The sequence below is a fragment of the Mobula hypostoma genome, chromosome 23 (assembly GCF_963921235.1).
Source record: "Mobula hypostoma chromosome 23, sMobHyp1.1, whole genome shotgun sequence".
Taxonomy (NCBI): Eukaryota; Metazoa; Chordata; class Chondrichthyes; order Myliobatiformes; family Myliobatidae; genus Mobula; species Mobula hypostoma.
The window spans coordinates 54,051,027-54,072,894 of record NC_086119.1 but is presented as its reverse complement, the minus strand read 5'-3'; the positions used below and the strand labels follow the sequence as shown (position 1 = coordinate 54,072,894).

Sequence of the window (21,868 nt, the reverse complement as noted above, 5' to 3'; positions counted from 1 at the left end):
ATATTAATGACTTGGATGAGGGAATTAAATGCAGCATCTCCAAGTTTGCGGATGACACGAAGCTGGGCGGTAGTGTTAGCTGTGAGGAGGATGCTAAGAGGATGCAGGGTGACTTGGATAGGGTAGGTGAGTGGGCAAATTTATGGCAGATGCAATTTAATGTGGATAAATGTGAGGTTATCCACTTTGGTGGTAAAAACAGGAAAACAGATTATTATCTGAATGGTGGCTAATTAGGAAAAGAGGAGGTGCAACGAGACCTGGGTGTCATTATACACCAGTCATTGAAAGTGGACATGCAGGTACAGCAGGCGGTGAAAAAGGCGAATGGTATGCTGGCATTTATAGCGAGAGGATTCGAGTACAGGAGCAGGGAGGTACTACTGCAGTTGTACAAGGCCTTGGTGAGACCACACCTGGAGTATTTTGTGCAGTTTTAGTCCCCTAATCTGAGGAAAGACATTCTTGCCGTAGAGAGAGTAGAAAGAAGGTTCATCAGATTGATTCCTGGGATGGCAGGACTTTCATATGATGAAAGACTGGATTGACTAGGCATATACTCGTTGGAATTTAGAAGATTGAAATGTATAAAATCCTAAAGGGATTGGACAGGCTAGATGCAGGAAGATTGTTCCCGATGTTGGGGAAGTCCAGAACAAGGGGTCACAGTTTGAGGATAAAGGGGAAGCCTTTTAGGACCGAGATGAGGAAAAGCTTCTTCACACAGAGAGTGGTGAATCTGTGGAATTCTCTGCCACAGGAAACAGTTGAGGCCAGTTCATTGGCTATATTTAAGAGCGAGTTAGATATGGCTCTTGTGGCCAAAGGGATCAGGGGGTATGGAGGGAAGGCTGGTGCAGGGTTCTGAGTTGGATGATCAGCCATGATCATTCTGAATGGTGGTGCAGGCTCAAAGGGCCGAATGGCCTACTCGTGCACCTATTTTCTATGTTTCTATGTTTCTATTACTAGAGAGTACCCCTGTGGCTGTCCTCCCTAACAATAAACACTCCTGTTTGAGTACTGTTGAGGGGGACGACCTACCTGGGGGAAGCAACAGTGGCCAATTTGCTGACCCAGAGTCTGGCCCTGTGGCTCAGAAGGGTAGGGAAAGGAAGAGGATGGTAGCAGTGGTAGGGGACTAGGTTGAGTGAACTTGGCCTTTTCTCCTCGGAGCAATGGAGAATGAGAAGTGACCTGATAGAGGTGTATAAGATGATGAGAGGCATTGATCGTGTGGATAGTCAGAGGCTTCTTCCCAGGGCTGAAATGGCTAGCACGGGAGGGTACAGTTTTAAGGTGCTTGGAAGTAGGTACAGAGGACTTGTCTTTTACACAGAGAGCGGTGAGTGTGTGGAATGGGCTGCCGGCGATGGTGGTGGAAGCGGATACGATAGGGTCTTTTAAGAGACTTCTGGATAGGTACATGGAGCTTAGGAAGATAGAGGGCTATGGGTAACCCTAGGTCATTTCTCAAGTACGTACATGTTCGGCACAGCATCGTGGGCCGAAAGGCCTGTATTGTGCTGTAGGTTTTCTGTGCTTCTAAATACAATTGAAAAGGCTTCTCAGCTTCACTACTGAAATGTGGACGCATCTGTACCCAAGATGTGATGAGCAGCTGATTTGAAGAGTAATGGAGGATGAAGGGTTAGATCCAATTCTTTTGAACCTTCTTGGCGCCATCCCACTCCTGGATAGTTCCAGAACAACTCACAGTATCATCAGTCAGGCGGGTGAGATCCACACTTCATACACACACTGTGGCATAGGATTGAATCTGTGGCTGCTAACTTCCATTTTATTCTTCTTGTATTACAGTTGCTTCACAAATGCGTCACGGAGCAAAGTCCACACAAGAAAGAACATATATCAGCTGAATGATGAGCATAATTATGGTATGTTCCTAGGTCTCTGTCATAGCGGTCAGGCCTGTAACCTCTGTGTTGGGACAGCAGTGCGGGTCTTGCCAACAGGGTTCTCAGAACCAGTGATCAGGAGAGATGAGAAAGGTGGGCAGGAAGCTGTGGAGTGGATAATGAGGAAAGATGTGGATGGAGCTGGCAGGTCTGGAGATAAATGCCCTCTCGCCACAATCAAGGTTAATGGGATCTTCCAATGCCACACAACCACCAACCACACATAGTCTCACAGCTACCTCAATCACCCAGTAACAGATCCACCAATCAAGACAAGTAATAACTTTTGAGAATTAAGAGGATACTGATGCTGGAATATGGAGCAACAAACAACTTGCTGGAGGAATCAGTGAGCTGAGCAGCTTCTTTTGGGGAAAAGTAAGTGTTGAGATTTTGGGTCGAACCACTGTATCGAGTGGGAGTGGAGAGGAGTGGAGGGTCTGGAGGATGGTACGTTACCAGAGGATGATGTGAAGGATAATGGGCAGGTGAGGAAGGGGAGAGGATGGAGTCGGAAGACAGGCAGATGGGTAAGAGGTTGAAGCAGACAAGGAGAACAAAAGGAGCAAAACATGACCTTTTGGAGGAACTCAGCAGATCAAGCAACATCTGTGAAGGGAAATGGAGGCTTTGGTCAAGACCCTCCACTAGGACTAAAAGTCAGGTGGAGGTGGAGTCAGAGGATTAAAATGGAAGACAGCTGCAAGAGGGAGATGAGCAGGAATGCAAAGGGCAACCTGATCAATACAGAAGGTGACAGTGAGAAGCATTATGGGGAAGGTGAAAGGCAGATGGAACTAGATGAGGGATGAGGTACAGTGGATGGAACGCGTGTGTAATCGGTGGATGGAATCAGGAGTGGAAAGAAAATGGGTGGTAATGGGTGGGGTAGAGTGTGGCCTGGGAAAGGGACAGCATTGGGAGGGCCGCAGGAGGATCGGTAAAATAGGCAACATGGAGGCCCTTCCTCACCAGTGACAGCAGAGTATCCAACCACCCACGACACTCACTAACACCTCCCTCTGCAAACAGAAGTGCAAAACGTGTGCCACAAACTGTAGCAAGACAGAAGGACACACAAATTGGAGAGGACCCCTGCAGCTGCTAGGACACCACCCTGCTGGTAAGGAGTGGCCAGCTGCATAAACCCTGCTGGGCTGGAATACTCGGAGATGAAAATCAGAAATGAGTCACCCAGACGGGACCAGCCATTTCCCTCTCCCCAGGTTCTCATCAGTTGCTCCCACTCACTCCCCAGATCCTTTGGGAAATTTTGGTGACCAGTTCTCAGGAATATGAGAGCACTAAGAGAGAGTATGTTCAAACTCCTCTCATACTGCACCCAAGGACAGGATTGAGCCTGGCTCTCTGCTACTGGGAGACAGTAGCTCTTTCTTGTGCCTCCCCCTGGTGTGGGGGTGTGGCCGGCTCCCCTTTCTCATCTTTCCACACAGTGATGTCACTGGTCCAACTGCTTAAGGAATCTGTCTCTCCTGGGGTTCCCAGAGTCTCTGGGAAGATGAGCAGTGGCTGCCACAGTCAACAATTCCCAGGACTCTCTCGTCTGTCTTACCTTTAGAGGGTACGTGTGGACTATTGCTTAATACACCCCAACCACTGGAAGTAGCTCAAACTCAGAGTCTGATGCTACTGTGATGAATGTCCTGCATTGAACGACCATTAACAACAAGAAGGCCTTTGAACAATGTCAGTTCAGATCTCACTCCAGACACCAGTGAAGGAAGGCTGCATGAATAAGATGTTAAATCAATGCTCCAGCGGTACTGTTTTTTGCAAAGATGTGAGGATCACTCCATTATTACCCTTAAATCTCTGACCTTCATTCTGTTACAGAGAATGCAGCGATCAAGTCAGACACCCAAGACAATTCATCCCACGACTATGAGCCACCACCTGGCTTTGAACGAGCTCCCTCTCAGGATTATGTCAACCTTGTGCAAGAAAATGAAGGCGACTATGATGATGTGGTTGTTCCAGATTCGTTGAATGAAGATTATGATAACATCCAGTCTGTGTCAGCTTTCTGAAGGAATCAGCCAATAAATCAAATGCATCACTCATCATAACTCTGTTGACCTTCCATCTCAATTCATATGGGCAAAGTGTTCACCTAGTGCTTCTGGTTCTTTGCTGCTTACCTTAGGTCTTTGCCTTCCTGCTCGTGGGAAGGATTTGTTGGTAAACCACTGACAAATGGGTTTGTTCAGTAGGCTACCAACCCTTGCTCAGCAAGAGTGAATCCACCCTACCCTTATCTTGGGGAGAGGAAATCCATCTTCTCCAATCTTCCAGCACAACCTTAGACCCTCACTCCTTGGTCTAAACCAGTGAACCACTCCCATATCCTCCCCATGGTTTGATATCACTCATAGTCAGATATAACATCTGGGGCCCAAAATTGCTTTAATTCTCCCTGAAAAACATTTATCACTTTATTCAACAGGAAACCAAATTACAAACAATCTTTTTACTTTCATTTCATGAGCCATGGGGAACCTGTGCTGAACAAAGTGAATAGAGTGGATATTGGATTACTGACTTCACACCGGCAGAATTAAAACAATTAATTACCTGTAGTGCTCCTCTCATAGCCTCAACATTCCACAGAGCTGGTGGGAAGAATGACTCCAATACCTGAGCCACTTACCAGATGGTTTTCTACCTGGGAGATAGAACCAAAAAACTGTGGCAATGCATTCACTTGAGAACAGACAAGTTGCAGAGTTAGGATGGGTGGCATCACCAGATCTTTCTATCAGTAAATTCATCATTTGAATCCATTTTTGAGTTCCACAGTGCCCAATGGGCTGGAAGGGGTGGGTTTTCATGCACAGGGCTTTGTACTCTGGGCCCATCATACACAGACCATTGTGTTAGTATGCATCTATACTAACCCTGAGTCCCAATGTCAATCCACAGCCTCAGCACTCCATACTCTTCAGTGTTGTGGGCTCCAGATTCTAATTGTCCCCCAGCTGAAAAAACAGCTCTTCTCAGTTTCTTCCCAAGTCCCCTTACCCTAAACCTATCCCGCACCTGAGGAAAAGTTTCCACTTGCTTGTGCTGCCTGTGCTTCAGATAATTGTGCCTAGTCCTTCCCAGCTTCCTCCAAAGTCCCCTGGTACCACACCTGTCACTAAAGATGATTTAAGTATCTCTGCTAGGGCCTTGGCAATTTCTGCACTTGCCTCTCACAGGGTCCAAGGGAACATCCTGTCAGGCCCTGGGGATTTATCCCCCTTACTTGCCTTAGGACCGCAAACACCTCCTCCTCTGTAATCTATATAGGGTTTATGAAGTTAATGTTGTTCTGCCTTACTTCTCTAGACTCCCTGTCCATCTCCTGAGTAAATACAGATGCAAAAAATTCATTTAAGACCTCCCCCATCTCTTTTGGTGCCACACATGGATTACCATTCTGATCTTCCAGAAAACCAATTTTGTCCCTTGAAATCTTTTTGCTCTTCACATATCTGTAGAATCCCCCAGAATTCTCCTTCACCTTGTCCACTAGGGCAGCTTCATGCCTATGCCTTCTTTTAGCCCTCCTGATTAACTCATTCTCCTCAGAAGTGAAAGTCGCTCCTCCGAGTAACATCCTGTGGATCGTTCGGTGTCTCCTACATGCAGAGTGAAAACAAGAACTGTGCAACTCAAGCTGCATTTTATGTTGCACAGAGTCCATCTATACACCCAAAGCCCTACCATTCTTTGTGTTTGTCCTACCCTTATCAGCCCCCTCACCACCCACTTTCAACTATGAAGTTCTACCTGCATTGCTCCTAAATGATCATATCATATTCTGTTGCCTTAGATTATCCTCTGTATATTGATATGTTTTGTAACTTGAAAACATTAAAGAATAATGAAGACGCAGGAGTCCAAAAATGCATATCTAACTTCGAGTTTACTTTTTGCAAGGCATGCACATATCACGCGGTAGTATGATGACATATGCAATTAAAATATTTTTCTGTATAACTTATAGTTAATTATTTAAATGAACAAGAATGCTTAATTAAGCTATATATATACAAACCCCATTTCCAGAAAAGTTGGGATATTTTCCAAAATGCAGTAAAACCAAAAATCTGTGATATGTTAATTCACGTGAACCTTTATTTAACTGACAAAAGTACAAAGAAAAGATTTTCAATAGTTTTACTGACCAACTTAATTGTATTTTGTAAACATACACAAATTTAGAATTTGATGGCTGCAACACACTCAACAAAAGTTGGGACAGAGGCATGTTTACCATTGTGTTACATCACCTTTCCTTTTAGTAACACTTTTTAATCGTTTTGGAACTGAGGATACTAATTGTAGTAGATTTGCAATTGGAAATTTTGTCCATTCTTGCTTGATATAGGACTTCAGCTGCTCAACAGTCCGTGGTCTCCGTTGTCTGATTCTCCTCTTCATGATGCATTTTCAATAGGAGATAGATCTGGACTGGCAGCAGGCCAGTCAAGCACACACACTCTGTGTCTACAAAGCCATGCTGTTGTAGCCCGTGCAGAATGTGGTCTGGCATTGTCCTGCTGAAATAAGCATGGACGTCCCGGAAAGAGACATCGCCTTGATTGCAACATATGTCTCTCTAAAATCCTAATATACGCCTCAGAGTCAATGGTACCTTCACATACATGCAACTCACCCATGCCGTGGGCACTGATGCACCCCCATACCATCACAGATGCTGGCTTTTGCACCTTTCGCTGATAACAATCTGGATGGTCGTTTTCATCTTTGGCACGGAAAACTCGACGCCCACTTTTGTCTGAAAACTAGCTGAAATGTGGGCTCATCTGACCACAGCACACGGTTCCACAGTCTTTCGGTCCATCTGAGATGAGCTCGGGCCCAGAGAACTCGCCAGCGTTTCTGCACAGAGTTGATGTATGGCTTCCTCCTTGTGTAATACAGTTTCAAGTTGCATTTCTGGATGCAGCGACGGACTGTGTTGAGTGACAATGGTTTTCTGAAGTACTCCCGAGCCCAGGTGGCTATAATTGTCACAGTAGCATGACGGTTTCATAGGCAGTGCCGCCTGAGAGCTCGAAGATCACACGCATTCAAAAGTGGTTTCCAACCTTGCCCTTTACGCACTGAGATGTCTCTGAATTCTCTGAATCTTTTCACAATATTATGTACTGTAGATGTTGAAAGACCTAAATTCTCTGCAATCTCGCATTGAGAAATGTTCCCTTTGAACTGACTAACAATTCTCTCATGAATTTTGGCACAAAGGGGTGAGCCACGACCCATCCTTGCTTGCAAAGACTGAGCCTTTGATGGACGCTACTTTTATACCCAGTCATGATACCTCACCTGCTATCAATTAGCCTGCTTAATGTGGAGTCTTCCAAACCGGTTACTTGAATATTCTGTGCACTTTTAACTCTGTCCCAACTTTTGTTGAGTGTGTTGCAGCCATCAAATTCTAAATTTGTGTATGTTTACAAAATACGATTAAGTTGGTCAGTAAAACTATTGAAAATCTTTTCTTTGTACTTTTGTCAGTTAAATAAAGGTTCATGTGAATTAACATATCACAGGTTTTTGTTTTTATTGCATTTTGGAAAATATCCCAACTTTTCTGGAAATGGGGTTTGTACATACACACAAGATAACTCAAATATTATTGAAATATAAACTAAACAGCACTCCTCCCTGCTTAGCTATAAACTCCAACACAATGTAGAATACATCTCAACTTTATACACAGTATGTTATATAATACAGCTACCATATACAGACATCCACAGCATAGTAAATATTAAAATGCACCATCCAGGCCGAAAGATTTCATCGCTGTGGAGGCTTTCTGACTCTTGGAGGATAATGCTTTTCCTGATCAGCTTTTTGTCTCCTACCTGAAGTTCATGCAATAATCTGAATAAACGCAGAGTAGATTCTGGTTCTTTGTACCCACAAAGTCCAAATGCTTTCAACTTTCCTGAAGCTCCTTGAACTCTCATCCGGCTTAAAACCAAGCCACTGCCTGATTAACATATCAGAAGCTTTCTCAGATATGTTACCTACAAAAACTGTTGGAGTCAGACCATTGCTTTCATCACTTTCATACTTCCTCTAAACAGCATTGTCCTTCGTTGGTCCAGTAAGCTTTCCAGCCAAGGCACAGAGATTGGCACCAATGCCTGTTTGTCAGTACTTCATGGTGTTCAGCACAGTTGTGAGATCATTCAGTAGCTAAGCCAATGATTGGATACAAACACAGGCAGAGCAAAGAGATAACTTGTACCACAGAGGCAAAAATCAAAAGGGTGAAGAATGCAGGACTGAAGCTGCAGTATTTAAACGTGTGTAGCATTACGAATAAGGTGGATGAACTTGTGGCGCAATTAGAGATTGGTCGGTATGATGTGGGCATCACTAAGTCATGGCTGAAAGAGGGCTGTTGTGTACCAGCAGCAATAGATCACTAATGGAGTCTGGTTTTGATGTTAAAACCACTATCTTTACTAGCATCTACTCAAATTATAGAAAATTAAACAAAATAAACAGAAGTGTTATGTGTATATGTGTGCGTAGCTCCCAAACAGTCAAGTTTAGGAACAGTTCTTAAAGTCTTAAGATGGCAAAATAGAAATGTTCAGTAATCCACCGAATAAATGAGTGAGGAGAGAGATTTGTAAATCCACACGAAAATGTAAAGAGAAGGCAATTACGAAGAATTCCACAGATTCCATGCTGGGTAAACGAAATAACAGTCGCCGAAGATCTTGTCCGTCGAGTCGTTCCGAAATCCATTTAGAAATATCACCAGGTGACAGTCACAGGAATATGGTCTTCAAGTGGTTACCACATAACACCCCGATTCCAGGTAAGGGCCAACAAAAGTGATACCACAGGATACTCCAACAAATCCATACATATGGATTATACGAAGTGACAGTCACACATCCATTGTCCACTGCATGCAGATGATCACCACAATCTTTTGGGAATAGGAGAGTTCCAGACCATAGCAGTGACAAGCTGAAGTTCCCACAGCGTGTCTCTATCCCCCCCCCTCTCTCTACTGACACTGAAAATCTCAGTGGTCTGTCGCAGCTTGTTACTGACATCATAGTCCCGTCTCATCCAAGCGTCTCTTAAAGTGACAGTCCAAAGTGAACGAAACCTGCGGTCACATAATGTCATGGTCTGGATCGGGGTCCCTTTAAATTTTCCTTGTTTATGTTACGATCTGGACCGTTGATTCCCTGTTTTCCCGTGTCCCTCGACTTTGGTGATTAGAGGCAATTAACACTCGGCTGAACCAGTAGTTTATAGTCTCTGGCTTTTAGCCATTTGGCGCAGGAGCGTCTGCAAGGTCACCAAGTGTACGGTGTGCCAATGTCATCTTGCCGGAGCAAGCCTAGTCTCTGCCGAAGCGAGTGCCGGTAATTCGCCTTTCCTCACCGGAGCAACCCTGTCCAGTTACCTCGCAAAGCGAGCCTGCAAAGTTTCCTTACCGAGGTGGGTCCGTCAGTTAACCCGCCGGAGGGAATCAAGAACCACTGTCTACTGTCCCAGGCCAAGTCGAGAGCTCACCACTACCTGGAAGCTCCAAGTCAAGTCCTGGCTCCGGGGGCATTCAAGTACCAAGTCAAGTCCTGGTCCTGGCGGCATTCTAGCACCAAGTCAAGTCCTGGCCCTGGCGGCATTTTAGCACCAAGTCAAGTCCTGGCCCTGGCGGCTTCCCAGTTCTGAGTCAAGTCCTGGCCCTGGTGGTCTGTGATTCCTCTCCTACCCCCTTGTCTGAATCCCTTCTCTGCCCCTCTCGCCTCTAGCCCTCATCTGCAGCCCCCACCTGCACTTCGGTCTAGTTCTATTGCCGGAGCTAGATAGGTACTGTCTGGTGTGCTTTCATGTTGGTCTTGTCCTGTCCTCGCTTCCGTGGGGTAAGTCTGCCCATCTTGTCGTTGCTCCGCGGGGAGTCATGTCTTGTCATGTCTTGTCCTCGCCTCCGTGGGGTAGGTCAGGCCATCTTGCCGTTGCCCCGTGGAGGGTCATGAGTCCTGGCCCTATGTCCTGTACCCAAGGAGGGGTCCCGGCTCTCTGTTCTGTGTATGTGTCCATGGTGCCAGGTACCTGCTCTCCCAAGACTGAGGCTCTGTGTTCCCATGTTCCTCCTCTCCCTAGCCCATGTCATGTCCTTGCCTGGTTCCGGGGTCCGAGCCAGAGGCAAGACCCAGGTACTGGGTCCTTGTTCAGTCTCTGGCTGGGAGTCCATACCCTAGCCTCTTCATGTCTCCTCTAGTTCTGGGAGCCGATTCTGAGTCCAAGCCCCGACCCTTGGTCCCAGCCTAGTCTTAGTCCTCAGTCCTTGTCCAGTTCACTACTCCTGCTCCTGCCTTGCTCTCCTGGTATCGAACAATAAACTAAATCTAAGTAACCTCACAAGATGTGTCTTGCATTTGGGTCCACCCTTGCTCCCTATGCCCCACCAGTGTGACACATAACATCTTCCCCCCAAAAGGGAAAATTTTGATCTGGAAGAGCGAAATTTTTAACTGTCATCTACAATAGGTGAAACAATGCATGTATGGTTATCATATAGCATACTACAGACCAATGTAATGTATGGCAGGAGTGTATACAAATAATAAATTCCACTTCACTGTTAATAATACATTGCAGGATTAACATCTGGAAAGACAATCAGCAATTACATATATTATCCTTGTCTTTAATGTGAGTTATCATTAGATCATACTCCTGCAAAATCTGACTCTGTTGTGACTGTAAATGAGCCAATTTTTTATCAATGTTTTCCAAAACAGTCGAATTTGCTCGTCTAGCTGAAACAATGTTTGTTTTAATGTAGGCTTCAGATGAATCAGCTAAGACGTTCCCAGAGAGGGCTGACTCTTTGCTATTGACACCAACTGGCACAGCTGCTGTTTGCGTTTTGAAATATGGTTTTAACATGTTTCTCCTTTAATTGCTTCCCTTCATCCTTACTTTGGTCACTAGCCCCAGTTTTAATTTCTGGTTTACCCTGACTATCCATGCTACTCTTTTGGAAGGTGTTACTCGGGGTAAACTTAAACTTGTGGGTTAAGACAAGCTCATCTGATAATTTAGCAGATTCTTGCAAAGTGGCAACATCCTTTTCATCTAAATATGCCTTTATATCATTATGGATGCACCTTTTAAACTCTTTAATTAAAATCAACTCTTTCAACTTGTTAAAATCATCATCCACATTTTTAGATGTGCACCATCGTTCAAAACATACAAACTTCTCGTAGGCAAATTCCACATGAGTCTGGTTCACAGATTTCCTCAAATTCCTAATCCTTTACCTATAGGCTTCTGGAACCAGTTCATAGGCTTTAAGCACAGCCTCATAATTAGCTGCATCTTCAGTTGAAGGGCAGAATAAGCCTGCTGAGCCTTACCTTCAATTACACTCTGTAACAAGAGAAGCCAGCTTCCTTTCGGCCACTTTAGGCTCTGAGCCACTTTCTCAAAATGCTAGAAGTATTTATCAACCTTGGTTTCATCAAATGGAGGGACCAATTTAACTTCCCAACTGGCCACAAACTTATCACCAGAGTCAGCCGGTTGCCTCTCCAGCCTTACCTTGTCTAGCTCAAACTGCCTTCGTTTTTCTACCTCGGCAGCATCTAGTAATCTTTGTTGCTGTTCAACCTCAAACTGTCTTTGTTTTTCTTTTTCCTCAGCTTCAAACTGCCTTTATCTCCCTGCTTCCTGCCTCTGTTTTTCTGCTTCCTCCAATTTAAGTTTCTCTCACTCAAACTTTAATTGTTCCAGCCATAACTGATGCTCAGGGGTAACTGGTTCACTTTCAGGAAACAATTCTAACAACCCCTCTTCAAACTTCCTCAAAGAAACATAATGCTCAGCTATTCTCCTCTGAATCTGTACATTTTTCATGTCCCGTTTTACCGTAATAATTCCCAGCTTTCTAGCAATGGCCAACAAGTTATCCTTTTTGGCTCCCCCTAATGCTTCAGGGGTTGACGATGCCAGAAATGCATTAATATCCATTGCTGATGGTTTCCACATACAAGTCAATCGAAAGGGAAATAATCAATCAGATCGATAACTAATCAATCAATAAGCTCCAATTTTGTTCATGTCGTGGATGAGCCCCCAATTTATCTTACATACCAGCAGCAATACATCACGAATGGAGTCTGGTTTCGATGTTAAAACCACTATCTTTATTAGTATCTACTCAAATTATAGAAAATTAAACAAAATAAACAGAAGTTAACAGTGTTATATGGGTTGTTGCATGGTCATATAACAGCGTATATGAGTTGTCGCATGGTTGGCAATAATGAATATAGAATTGAGTCAGGTTTTATAAACAAACATAAACATTTATTAAACTCCGCTCAACAATAGTGAAAAGTAAACAAATGACTAACTTAACCGGAAATTAACTGTTATACAGCAATTTAACGAATAGCCAGACTCTGGAATAGTTCTTAAAGTGCTAAATTCAAACACCGTCTTAAAGTGGTAAATTTGAAAGTCCAAGTGATTTATACAGTCAGTAAGGAGACTTCCCTAAAAACTGATTTCTTTAAAGACGTGTTGTTACTGCTGATCCCAGCTGAGAGATGCCTTATCCAAAGGATTCAGGACGAAGGAAATAAAACAGCTTAAAGGAACTGACCCTTTCCTGGAGGGTGAACACTGCACAAACCTTCCTGATCTTGCAGGGATTATCTCAGATGCAGGCCACTATTCCTGTATGAAGATTCAATAAAGTCGATCCTTTATAAAACCGCCGAATATAACAGCAGTTATAACGGGTGACTTCAATCTACATGTAGATTGGGTGAACCAAATTAGTAAAGGTGCTGAGGAAGAGGATTTCTTGGAATGTATGCGGGATGGTATTTTGAACCAACATGTCGAGGAACCAACTAGAGGGCAGGCTATTCTGGACTGGGTTTTGAGCAATGAGGAAGGGTTAATTAGCAATCCTTGTCGTGAGAGGCCCCTTGGGTAAGAGTGACCATAATATGGTGGAATTCTTCATTAAGATGGAGAGTGACATAGTTAATTCAGAAACAAGGGTTCTGAACTTAAAGAGGGGTAACTTTGAAGGTATGAGATGTGAATTAGCTAAGATAGACTGGCAAATGACACTTAAAGGCTTGACGGTGGATATGCAATGGCAAGCATTTAAAGGTTGCATGGATGAACTACAACAATTGTTCATCCCAGTTTGGCAAAAGAATAAATCAAGGAAGGTAGTGCACCCGTGGCTGACAAGAGAAATTAGGGTTAATATCAATTCTAAAGAAGAAGCATACAAATTAGCCAGAGAAAGTGGCTCACCTGAGGACTGGGAGAAATTCAGAGTTCAGCAGAATAGGACAAAGGGCTTAATTAGGAAGGGGAAAAAAGATTATGAGAGAAAACTGGCAGGGAACATAAAAATGGACTGTAAAAGCTTTTATAGATATGGAAAAAGGAAAAGACTGGTAAAGACAAATGTAGGTCCCCTGCAGACAGAAACAGGTGAATTGATTATGGGGAGCAAGGACATGGCAGACCAATTGAATAATTACTTTGGTTCTGTCTTCACTAAGGAGGACATAAATAATCTTCCAGAAATAGTAGGGGACAGAGGGTCCAGTGAGATGGAGGAACTGAGCAAAATACATGTTAGTAGGGAAGTGGTGTTAGGTAAATTGAAGGGATTGAAGGCAGATAAATCCCCAGGGCCAGATGGTCTGCATCCTAGAGTGCTTAAGGAAGTAGCCCAAGAAATAGTGGATGCATTAGTAATAATTTTTCAAAATTCATTAGATTCTGGACTAGTTCCTGAGGATTGGAGGGTGGCTAATGTAACCCCACTTTTTAAAAAAGGAGGGAGAGAGAAACCGGGGAATTATAGACCAGTTAGCCTGATATCGGTGGTGGGGAAACTGCTGGAGTCAGTTATCAAAGATGTGATAACAGCACATTTGGAAAGTGGTAAAATGATCGGACAAAGTCAGCATGGAGTTGTGAAAGGAAAATCATGTCTGACGAATCTCATAGAATTTTTTGAGGATGTAACTAGTAGAGTGGATAGGGGAGAACCAGTGGATGTGGTATATTTGGATTTTCAAAAGGCTTTTGACAAGGTCCCACACAGGAGATTAGTGTGCAAACTTAAAGCACACGGTATTGGGGGTAAAGTATTGATGTGGATAGAGAATTGGTTAGCAGACAGGAAGCAAAGAGTGGGAATAAACGGGACCTTTTCAGAATGGCAGGCGGGGACTAGTGGGGTACCGCAAGGCTCAGTGTTGGGACCCCAGTTGTTTACAATATATATTAATGACTTGGATGAGGGAATTAAATGCAGCATCTCCAAGTTTGCGGATGACACGAAGCTGGGTGGCAGTGTTAGCTGTGAGGAGGATGCTAAGAGGATGCAGAGTGACTTGGATAAGTTGGGTGAGTGGGCAAATTCATGGCAGATGCAATTTAATGTGGATAAATGTGAAGTTATCCACTTTGGTGGCAAAAATAGGAAAACAGATTATTATCTGAATGGTGGTCGATTAGGAAAAGGGGAGGTGCAACAAGACCTGGGTGTCATTATACACCAGTCATTGAAAGTGGGCATGCAGGTACAGCAGGCGGTGAAAAAGGCAAATGGTATGCTGGCATTTATAGCGAGGGGATTCGAGTACAGGAGCAGGGAGGTACTACTGCAGTTGTACAAGGCCTTGGTGAGACCACACCTGGAGTATTGTGTGCAGTTTTGGTCCCCTAATCTGAGGAAAGACATCCTTGCCATAGAGGGAGTACAAAGAAGGTTCACCAGATTGATTCCTGGGATGGCAGGACTTTCATATGAAGAAAGACTGGATGAACTGGGCTTGTACTCATTGGAATTTAGAAGATTGAGGGGGGATCTGATTGAAACGTATAAAATTCTAAAGGGATTGGACAGGCTAGATGCAGGAAGATTGTTCCCAGCCTTGGGGAAGTCCAGAACAAGGGGTCACAGTTTGAGGATAAAGGGGAAGCCTTTTAGGACCGAGATTAGGAAAAACTTCTTCACACAGAGAGTGGTGAATCTGTGGAATTCTCTGCCACAGGAAACAGTTGAGGCCAGTTCATTGGCTATACTTAAGAGGGAGTTAGATATGGCCCTTGTAGCTACGGGGGTCAGGGGGTATGGAGGGAAGGCTGGGGTGGGGTTCTGAGTTGGATGATCAGCCATGATCATAATAAATGGCGGTGCAGGCTCGAAGGGCCGAATGGCCTACTCCTGCACCTATTTTCTATGTGTCTATGTTTCTATGAATGGCACCAACTTTACTCGATCCTCCAGGTTCCCGTACTTTGGTAAGGTCTTCACTCTGTCATGTACCAGTGACGGGTTAAAGAACCAGCAGAAATGGAAAACACCTTGGAGTCTGATATTGCTGTTTTCTAATGCTATTTATTAGTAACTACGCTATACAGTCATATAAATTCAGATATATCAAACAGGTTAGCAATGATTATGTATATATATAAGTGTGGAAATATATAAAAACCAAGCTTCTTCAAACCTAGGGGTAAATGGATGCAGTCTTATGACAATGAGTAAAGTTCAGTTCAGTTCGTGGTAGTGAGTTGAGTAGTGATGGAGAGAGAGAGGTGTTGTGGTTGTTCGAGTAAGCCGATGCCGTCAATTTTTCCCATTGTCCTCCGTAACTCCAAGTTAGCCAAACTTGACTAACTTAAGAGCACCGTCTTCAAGTGATAGTCTACCAACCCAGGCAAAGGTTAGACACACTAGTAGACTCCACAAGGTCGCTCTTTCATGCACTAATAATCACAGAACGATCCCTCACAATCGATCCTCAGTCCCACACTCCTGGGCACCTAAATAGGATAGTGGTAACTTCACCACATCTTAGTGCGTCTGTGTGTCCTCTGAAACAAGCAACTACGCTGGTTAAAATACTGTTGTGCTGAACACCAGCTGTCCATCATGTAGCTCCTCCCTTCTCTCTATGTAGGAACTCAGAAACTGGCAGTGTCCTTGCAGAAATTCCAAACAAACTATGAGCAGTCTTTGCCTCTCTCTCTCTTAATAACAAGTTGTTTGTGCTGTACAGCTCTCTCTCTCTTTTTAAAAGCACAGTTCATAAGGGATAATTCAGGATCCTGTCACAACTCTCCAATACTAGACTGTAAAGGTGAAACAAAGGTGCAACAAACAAGAACTGGCAGCGATTGGCGAAACTGCCGGCACAACATTTTTGCACCTTAGAATAGAAAGTAAAAAAACTCCACTTTAAAATGAAACTGCATCATGAAATGAATACGCAGCACGACTAACTAACGAAATAACTAACGAATGAACTAACTGACAAACTAACTGCATGACAACAGGAGTTTCCCCTTATATACCTGTTGGAACATGCCATCACGTCACCTCACACCAGCGGGAAAATTACATCATGTGACCTCACACTGGCGGGAAGATTACATCACCCCACCATCACTAGACAATTACATCATGCTCACAAGGTACTCAATTACGTCATGGTCATAATACAGTCACAAGATACCCACGAGGTATGTAACACTTCCCTCCAAAAAGGGAAAATTTTGGTCTGTTATGAGCAAAATTTTAATGACTAATGATTTACAAAAAAAATACAAATGTATAAAATCTACAACATACACAATATACACAGTATTATCATACAGCACCTTACAAACTAATATACAGTCGGAGTGTTACAAATGTTAAATTACCACTGCATAAAAAAATTACATTGTACATTCAACATCTAGATAGACAGTCAGCAATCACATTATCTTTACCTTTAATATGAGTCATCAAAATATTATACTCCTGTAACATCAAACTCCAATTCACTAACCTTCTATTTTTGTTTTTCATCTTACTCAAAAACACTAACGGACTATGATCGGTGTAAACTATGAGTGGTTTCTGAGTTGTACCCACATACACATCAAAATGTTGTAAAGCCAAAACAAGAGATAATAATTCCTTTTCTATGGTTGAATAATTTCTTTGATGCTCATTAAATTTCTTAGAAAAGTAAGCTACTGGACGATCACCCTCATCACCCTCATCCCTTTGGAGTAACACTGCTCCTGCAGCCTGATCACTAGCATCTACAGCTAATTTACCAGTTGGGGTGGGTACTTCTAAAATTGCCTGAACTCTTCCCTGAACTGGAGCTAACTTACCTTGACCCACAACATAACCAAGGTAAGTCACAGTGGCATGACCAAGTTCACCTTTAGTTAAGTTAGCTTTTGAAAGCCTTTGGAATAGTTTCTCCACCGCAGTAATATGTGCTTCCCAAGTATCATTTCCTGTAACTAAATCATCAATATAGGCATTTGCATCTTTTAACCCATGAATCACAGAATTAATCATCCGCTGGAAAGTACCTGGTGCATTCTTCATCCCAAAGGGAAGAACATTATATTCATATAACCCAGATGGGATTACAAATGCAGAAATCTCTCTACCTCTATCCGTCAATGGAACACACCAATAACCTTTTAACAAATCAATCTTTATAAGGAACTTTGCTTGTCCAACCTTGTCCACACAATCATCCACTCCAGGGATTGGATACACATCTGTTTTTGTAACAGCATTTGCCTTCCTGTAACCAGTAGAAAACTGAATACTACTGTCTGGCTTAGGCACCAGAACACAAGATGAAATCCAATTCGAATTAGAAGGTCTAATAATAGTATTTTCTAGCATATACTTAATTTCTTGTTCAGCAAGTTCACATTTTCCATGTTCATCTGATATGGATGCTGTTTTATGGGTTTGGCATCTCCACTATCTACATCATGTGAAGCTACTGTGGTTCTTTTAGGAATGTCTGGAAATAAATCCCTATATTTAACAATTAACTGCTTCATCTGCCGCCTCTGCTCTGGCTGTAAATGAGCTAATTTCTCATCAATATTTTCCAGAATTGTTGAGTTTGGTATCTGGCAGAAATAATGTTTGGTTTAAAATGAGACTCAGATGAATCATCCATTAAGTTCCTAGTGGGATCAGACTCACTATTATTGACCACAACAGTCATAGTAGCAGACTGTTTCTCATAATATGGTTTTATCATATTAATATGACAAAGCTTCGTTGGCCTTCTTCGATCTGGTGTTTTTACCACATAATCTACATCATTAACTTTAGATATAATCTCATAAGAACCATGAAATTTAGCTTGTAGAGGGTTTGTTTGCAGCAGGAAAAGAACAAACACCTTATCTCCAGGCTTAAATGACCTCATTCTAGCTTCCTTATCATACCAAGTTTTCATTTTCTCCTGAGCTGAATTTAAATTTTCCCTGGCTAAGCTACAAGCTTTATGCAATCTTTCCTTAAATTTCAAAACATAATCCAGCGAATTAGTATGTACCTCTTTATTAATCCACTGTTCTTTTAACAAGGCCAAAGGTCCTCTAACTCTATGCCCAAACACAAGTTCAAAAGGACGAAAACCTAAGGATTCCTGCACTGACTCCCATACTGCAAATAAAAGTAAGTGTATGCTCTCATCCCAATCCTTCTCATTATCCACACAATACATCTTAATCATGGTTTTGAGGGTAGAGTGGAACCTCTCCAAGGCTCCTTGTGATTCTGGATGGTGTGCAGATGAGGTAATCTGTTTGGCTCCCAGTTTATAAACTATCTGCTGGAACAATCTAGACATAAAATTACTACTGTGATCAGATTGTACTTCCTTAGGCAACCCAAAATAAGCAAAGACTTTTATAAGAGCCTTTATTACAGTTTTAGCCATTATATTCCTGAGTTGTATTGCCTCTGGAAACCTAGATGCTGTGCACATGATGGTCAGCAAATATTGATGGCCAGTTGTAGTTTTTGGTAATGGGCCTACACAATCTACAATAATTTTGGAAAACAGTTCACCAAATGTGGGAATAGGTTGCAGTTGGGCCACTGGAGTAACTTGATTAGGTTTACCCACAATCTGACAAGTATTACACATTCTGCAAAATGTCACCGCATCTTTTCTTAAACCAGGCCAGTAAAAATATTTAAAAACCTTGTTCACAGTTTTCTTCACACCTTGATGGCCACCCAAGGGCTTACTATGAGCCAAAGTTAAAATCTTATTCCGATAAACTTTAGGAACTACTACCTGGTGAACAACTTCTCATTCCTCACTTGCAGGAATTGTAGGTGATCTCCACTTCCTCATTAATACTCCCCTCTCAAAATAATATCCTACTGGAACCTTCTCAATTTCACTATCTGGGAGAGCTTGTTCCTTTAACTTGACTATCTCAGGGTCTCTACTCTGCTCTGCTATCATCTCCTTCCGAGACAGAGACAAATCTTCATGGTCAGACTTACTACAAGAACCTTGATCACACAATGAAGGTAAGAAAGTTTCTGACACATCCTAAAATTCGAATCCTGAGTTGAGCGGTTATGGGTAACAGACCCATCCTGCACAGACCCATCCGCCTCAGCAACCTTTTTGGCCATAGCTCGAGTTACAATGCAGGAAGAATCCATGTTAGAATCCATTTTTGGTTCATCAGAGATGGGCTTATTTGTCAAATGCACTTCTGAAAAAACTTGTCCATCTGCTAAGTCATTCCCTAACAATAGAGAAACATCATTCACCGGTAAACTGGGTTGTAGTCCTATTTTAACAGGTTCTGTAACTAATCCTGACCTTAAATTTACTCTATGCAAATGTACAGGCATAAGGGAACTCCCAACACCTTGTATATAGTTTACCTCTCCAATGTCAGACTCATCATTAAACTTTAGAACACTGTCTAGCATAAGTGACTGAGAAGCTCCAGTATCCCTAAGGATTTTTATTGGCACTGGAGTGGACCCCTCTTTCAAGGATACAAGTCCTTTGGTTATAAAATGATCATATCCCCTCTTAACTTGGTCAGACCCTGACAAAGCTTCATTGGAATTTTTCAAGCCCTTTGGATTTACAGGTTTTTCAGTATGTTGCACACAAGCATCTGGGACTGCCTCCTTCTCCTTCTTCTTCAATCGGAAACAGTTAGCTATTATGTGACCAGGTTTCTTACAATAATTACAAACAAGACCAAAATGTCTTTCCTTCACATGTTTCCCTTCATCCTTACCTTTCTCACTAACTTCTGATTTAATTTCTGGTTTACCTTGACTATCCATGGTATTTTTCTTTTTAAAAGTTCTACCTGGAGGAAATTTACTCTTGTGGATTAAAGCATACTCATCAGCAAATTTAGCAGACTCCTGCAATGTAGCAGTGTCCCTCTCATTTAAATATGTCCTTACGTCAACAGGGACGCACCTTTTAAATTCCTCCATTAAAATCAACTCTTTTAAATTATTATACTCCCCATTCACATTTTTAGAGGAAACCCATCTCTCAAAACATACAGATTTATCGTAGGCAAATTCCACGTAAATCTTGTCCACGGATTTCTTCAAATTTCTGAATCTTTCTCTATAAGCTTCCGGAACCAGTGCATATGCTTTCAGTATATGCTGCTTCACAATATCACAATCAAGAGCTTGTTCAGCAGTTAAAGCTGGATAACCTTGTTGTGCTTTACCTTTAATTATACTTTGTAACAGCACTGACCATTCATCTTTCAGCCACTCTGAAATCAGAGCAATAATTTAAAAATGTTGGAAATATTTATCTACTTCTGCCTCATTAAATGGAGGAACCAATTTAATTTCCTGACTAACAACAAACAGTTTCCTAGAACCAGAGGACTGATTCTCGGACTTTAATTTCTCCATCGCTAGCTCAAACTCCCTCTGTTTATCTGCTTCTCTTTCTTCAAATTCCCTTTTCCTATTGGCTTCTCTTTTGGCCACCTCCACTTTAAATAATCCCAACTTTACTTGTTCTATTTGTAACTTCATCTCTAATTTACATATTGGAAACATACCTAACACTTCTTTATCAAAATTTCCCGAATTTATATAATGTTCCACTATTTTCCTCTGAATTACTGGTTTTGTTGTAACCTTCGAAATTCCTTTAAGGTCCAACCTTCTAGCAATCTCAGATATATCACCCTTTTTTGCCTTCGCTAATACCTCCAGGTCTGGCGATGCCAGAAAGTCGTCAATATTCATTGCTGCCGAATACCACCCACAGACCAATCAAACAAAAGAATTGGGTATTTCCCTTTTCCAAATCAGATGAATAATTAAACAAGCACTAAAGCTCAAAATTGGAACAAATCGCAGACGAGCCCCCAATTTCTGTTACATGGTCAGGAACAATGAATATAGACTTGAGTCTGGTTTTATAAATAAACATAAACATTTATGAAACTCTGCTCAACAATAATGAAAAGTAAACAAACAACTAACTTAACGGGAAGTTAACTGTTATATGGCAATTTAACAAACAGCCAAACTCTGGAATAGTTCTTAAAGTGATAAATTTGAACACGGTCTTAAAGTGGTAAATTCGAAAGTCCAAGTGATTTATACAGTCAGTATGGAGACTTCCCTGAAAACTGATTTCTTTGAAAATGTGACGTTACCGCTGATCCCAGTCGAGAGATGCCTTATCCAAAGAATTCAGCACAAAGGAAATAAAACGGCTTAAAGGAACTGACCTTTTCCTGGAGGGTGAATACTGCACAAACCTTCCTGATCTTGCAGGGGTTATCTCAGATGCAGGCCACTATTCCTGTACGAAGATTCAATAAGGTCGATCCTTTATAAAACCGCCGAACGGCATCAACTTTACTCAGTCCTTCAAGTTCCTATACTTTGGTAAGGTCTTCACTCTCCAGTACTAGACTGCAAAGGTAAAATAAAGGTGCAACAAACAAGAACTGGCAGCGATTGGCGAAACTGCCGGCACAACGTTTTTGTACCTTACAATAGAAAGTTAAAAATCTCCACTTTAAAATGA

General features: G+C 42.4%; 1 long non-coding RNA gene across 1 annotated transcript in view; it reads right to left on the bottom strand.

Annotated features, from left to right (window-relative positions):
- The window catches only part of LOC134336655 (uncharacterized), a 113,166-nt gene extending 91,565 nt beyond the window's left edge, over positions 1-21,601 (bottom strand). Inside the window, exon 1 of the long non-coding RNA XR_010015841.1 lies at positions 21,567-21,601. This is a non-coding gene — a long non-coding RNA (uncharacterized LOC134336655). The remainder of the gene's footprint in view (positions 1-21,566) is intronic.
- Positions 21,602-21,868: the final 267 nt, after the last annotated feature.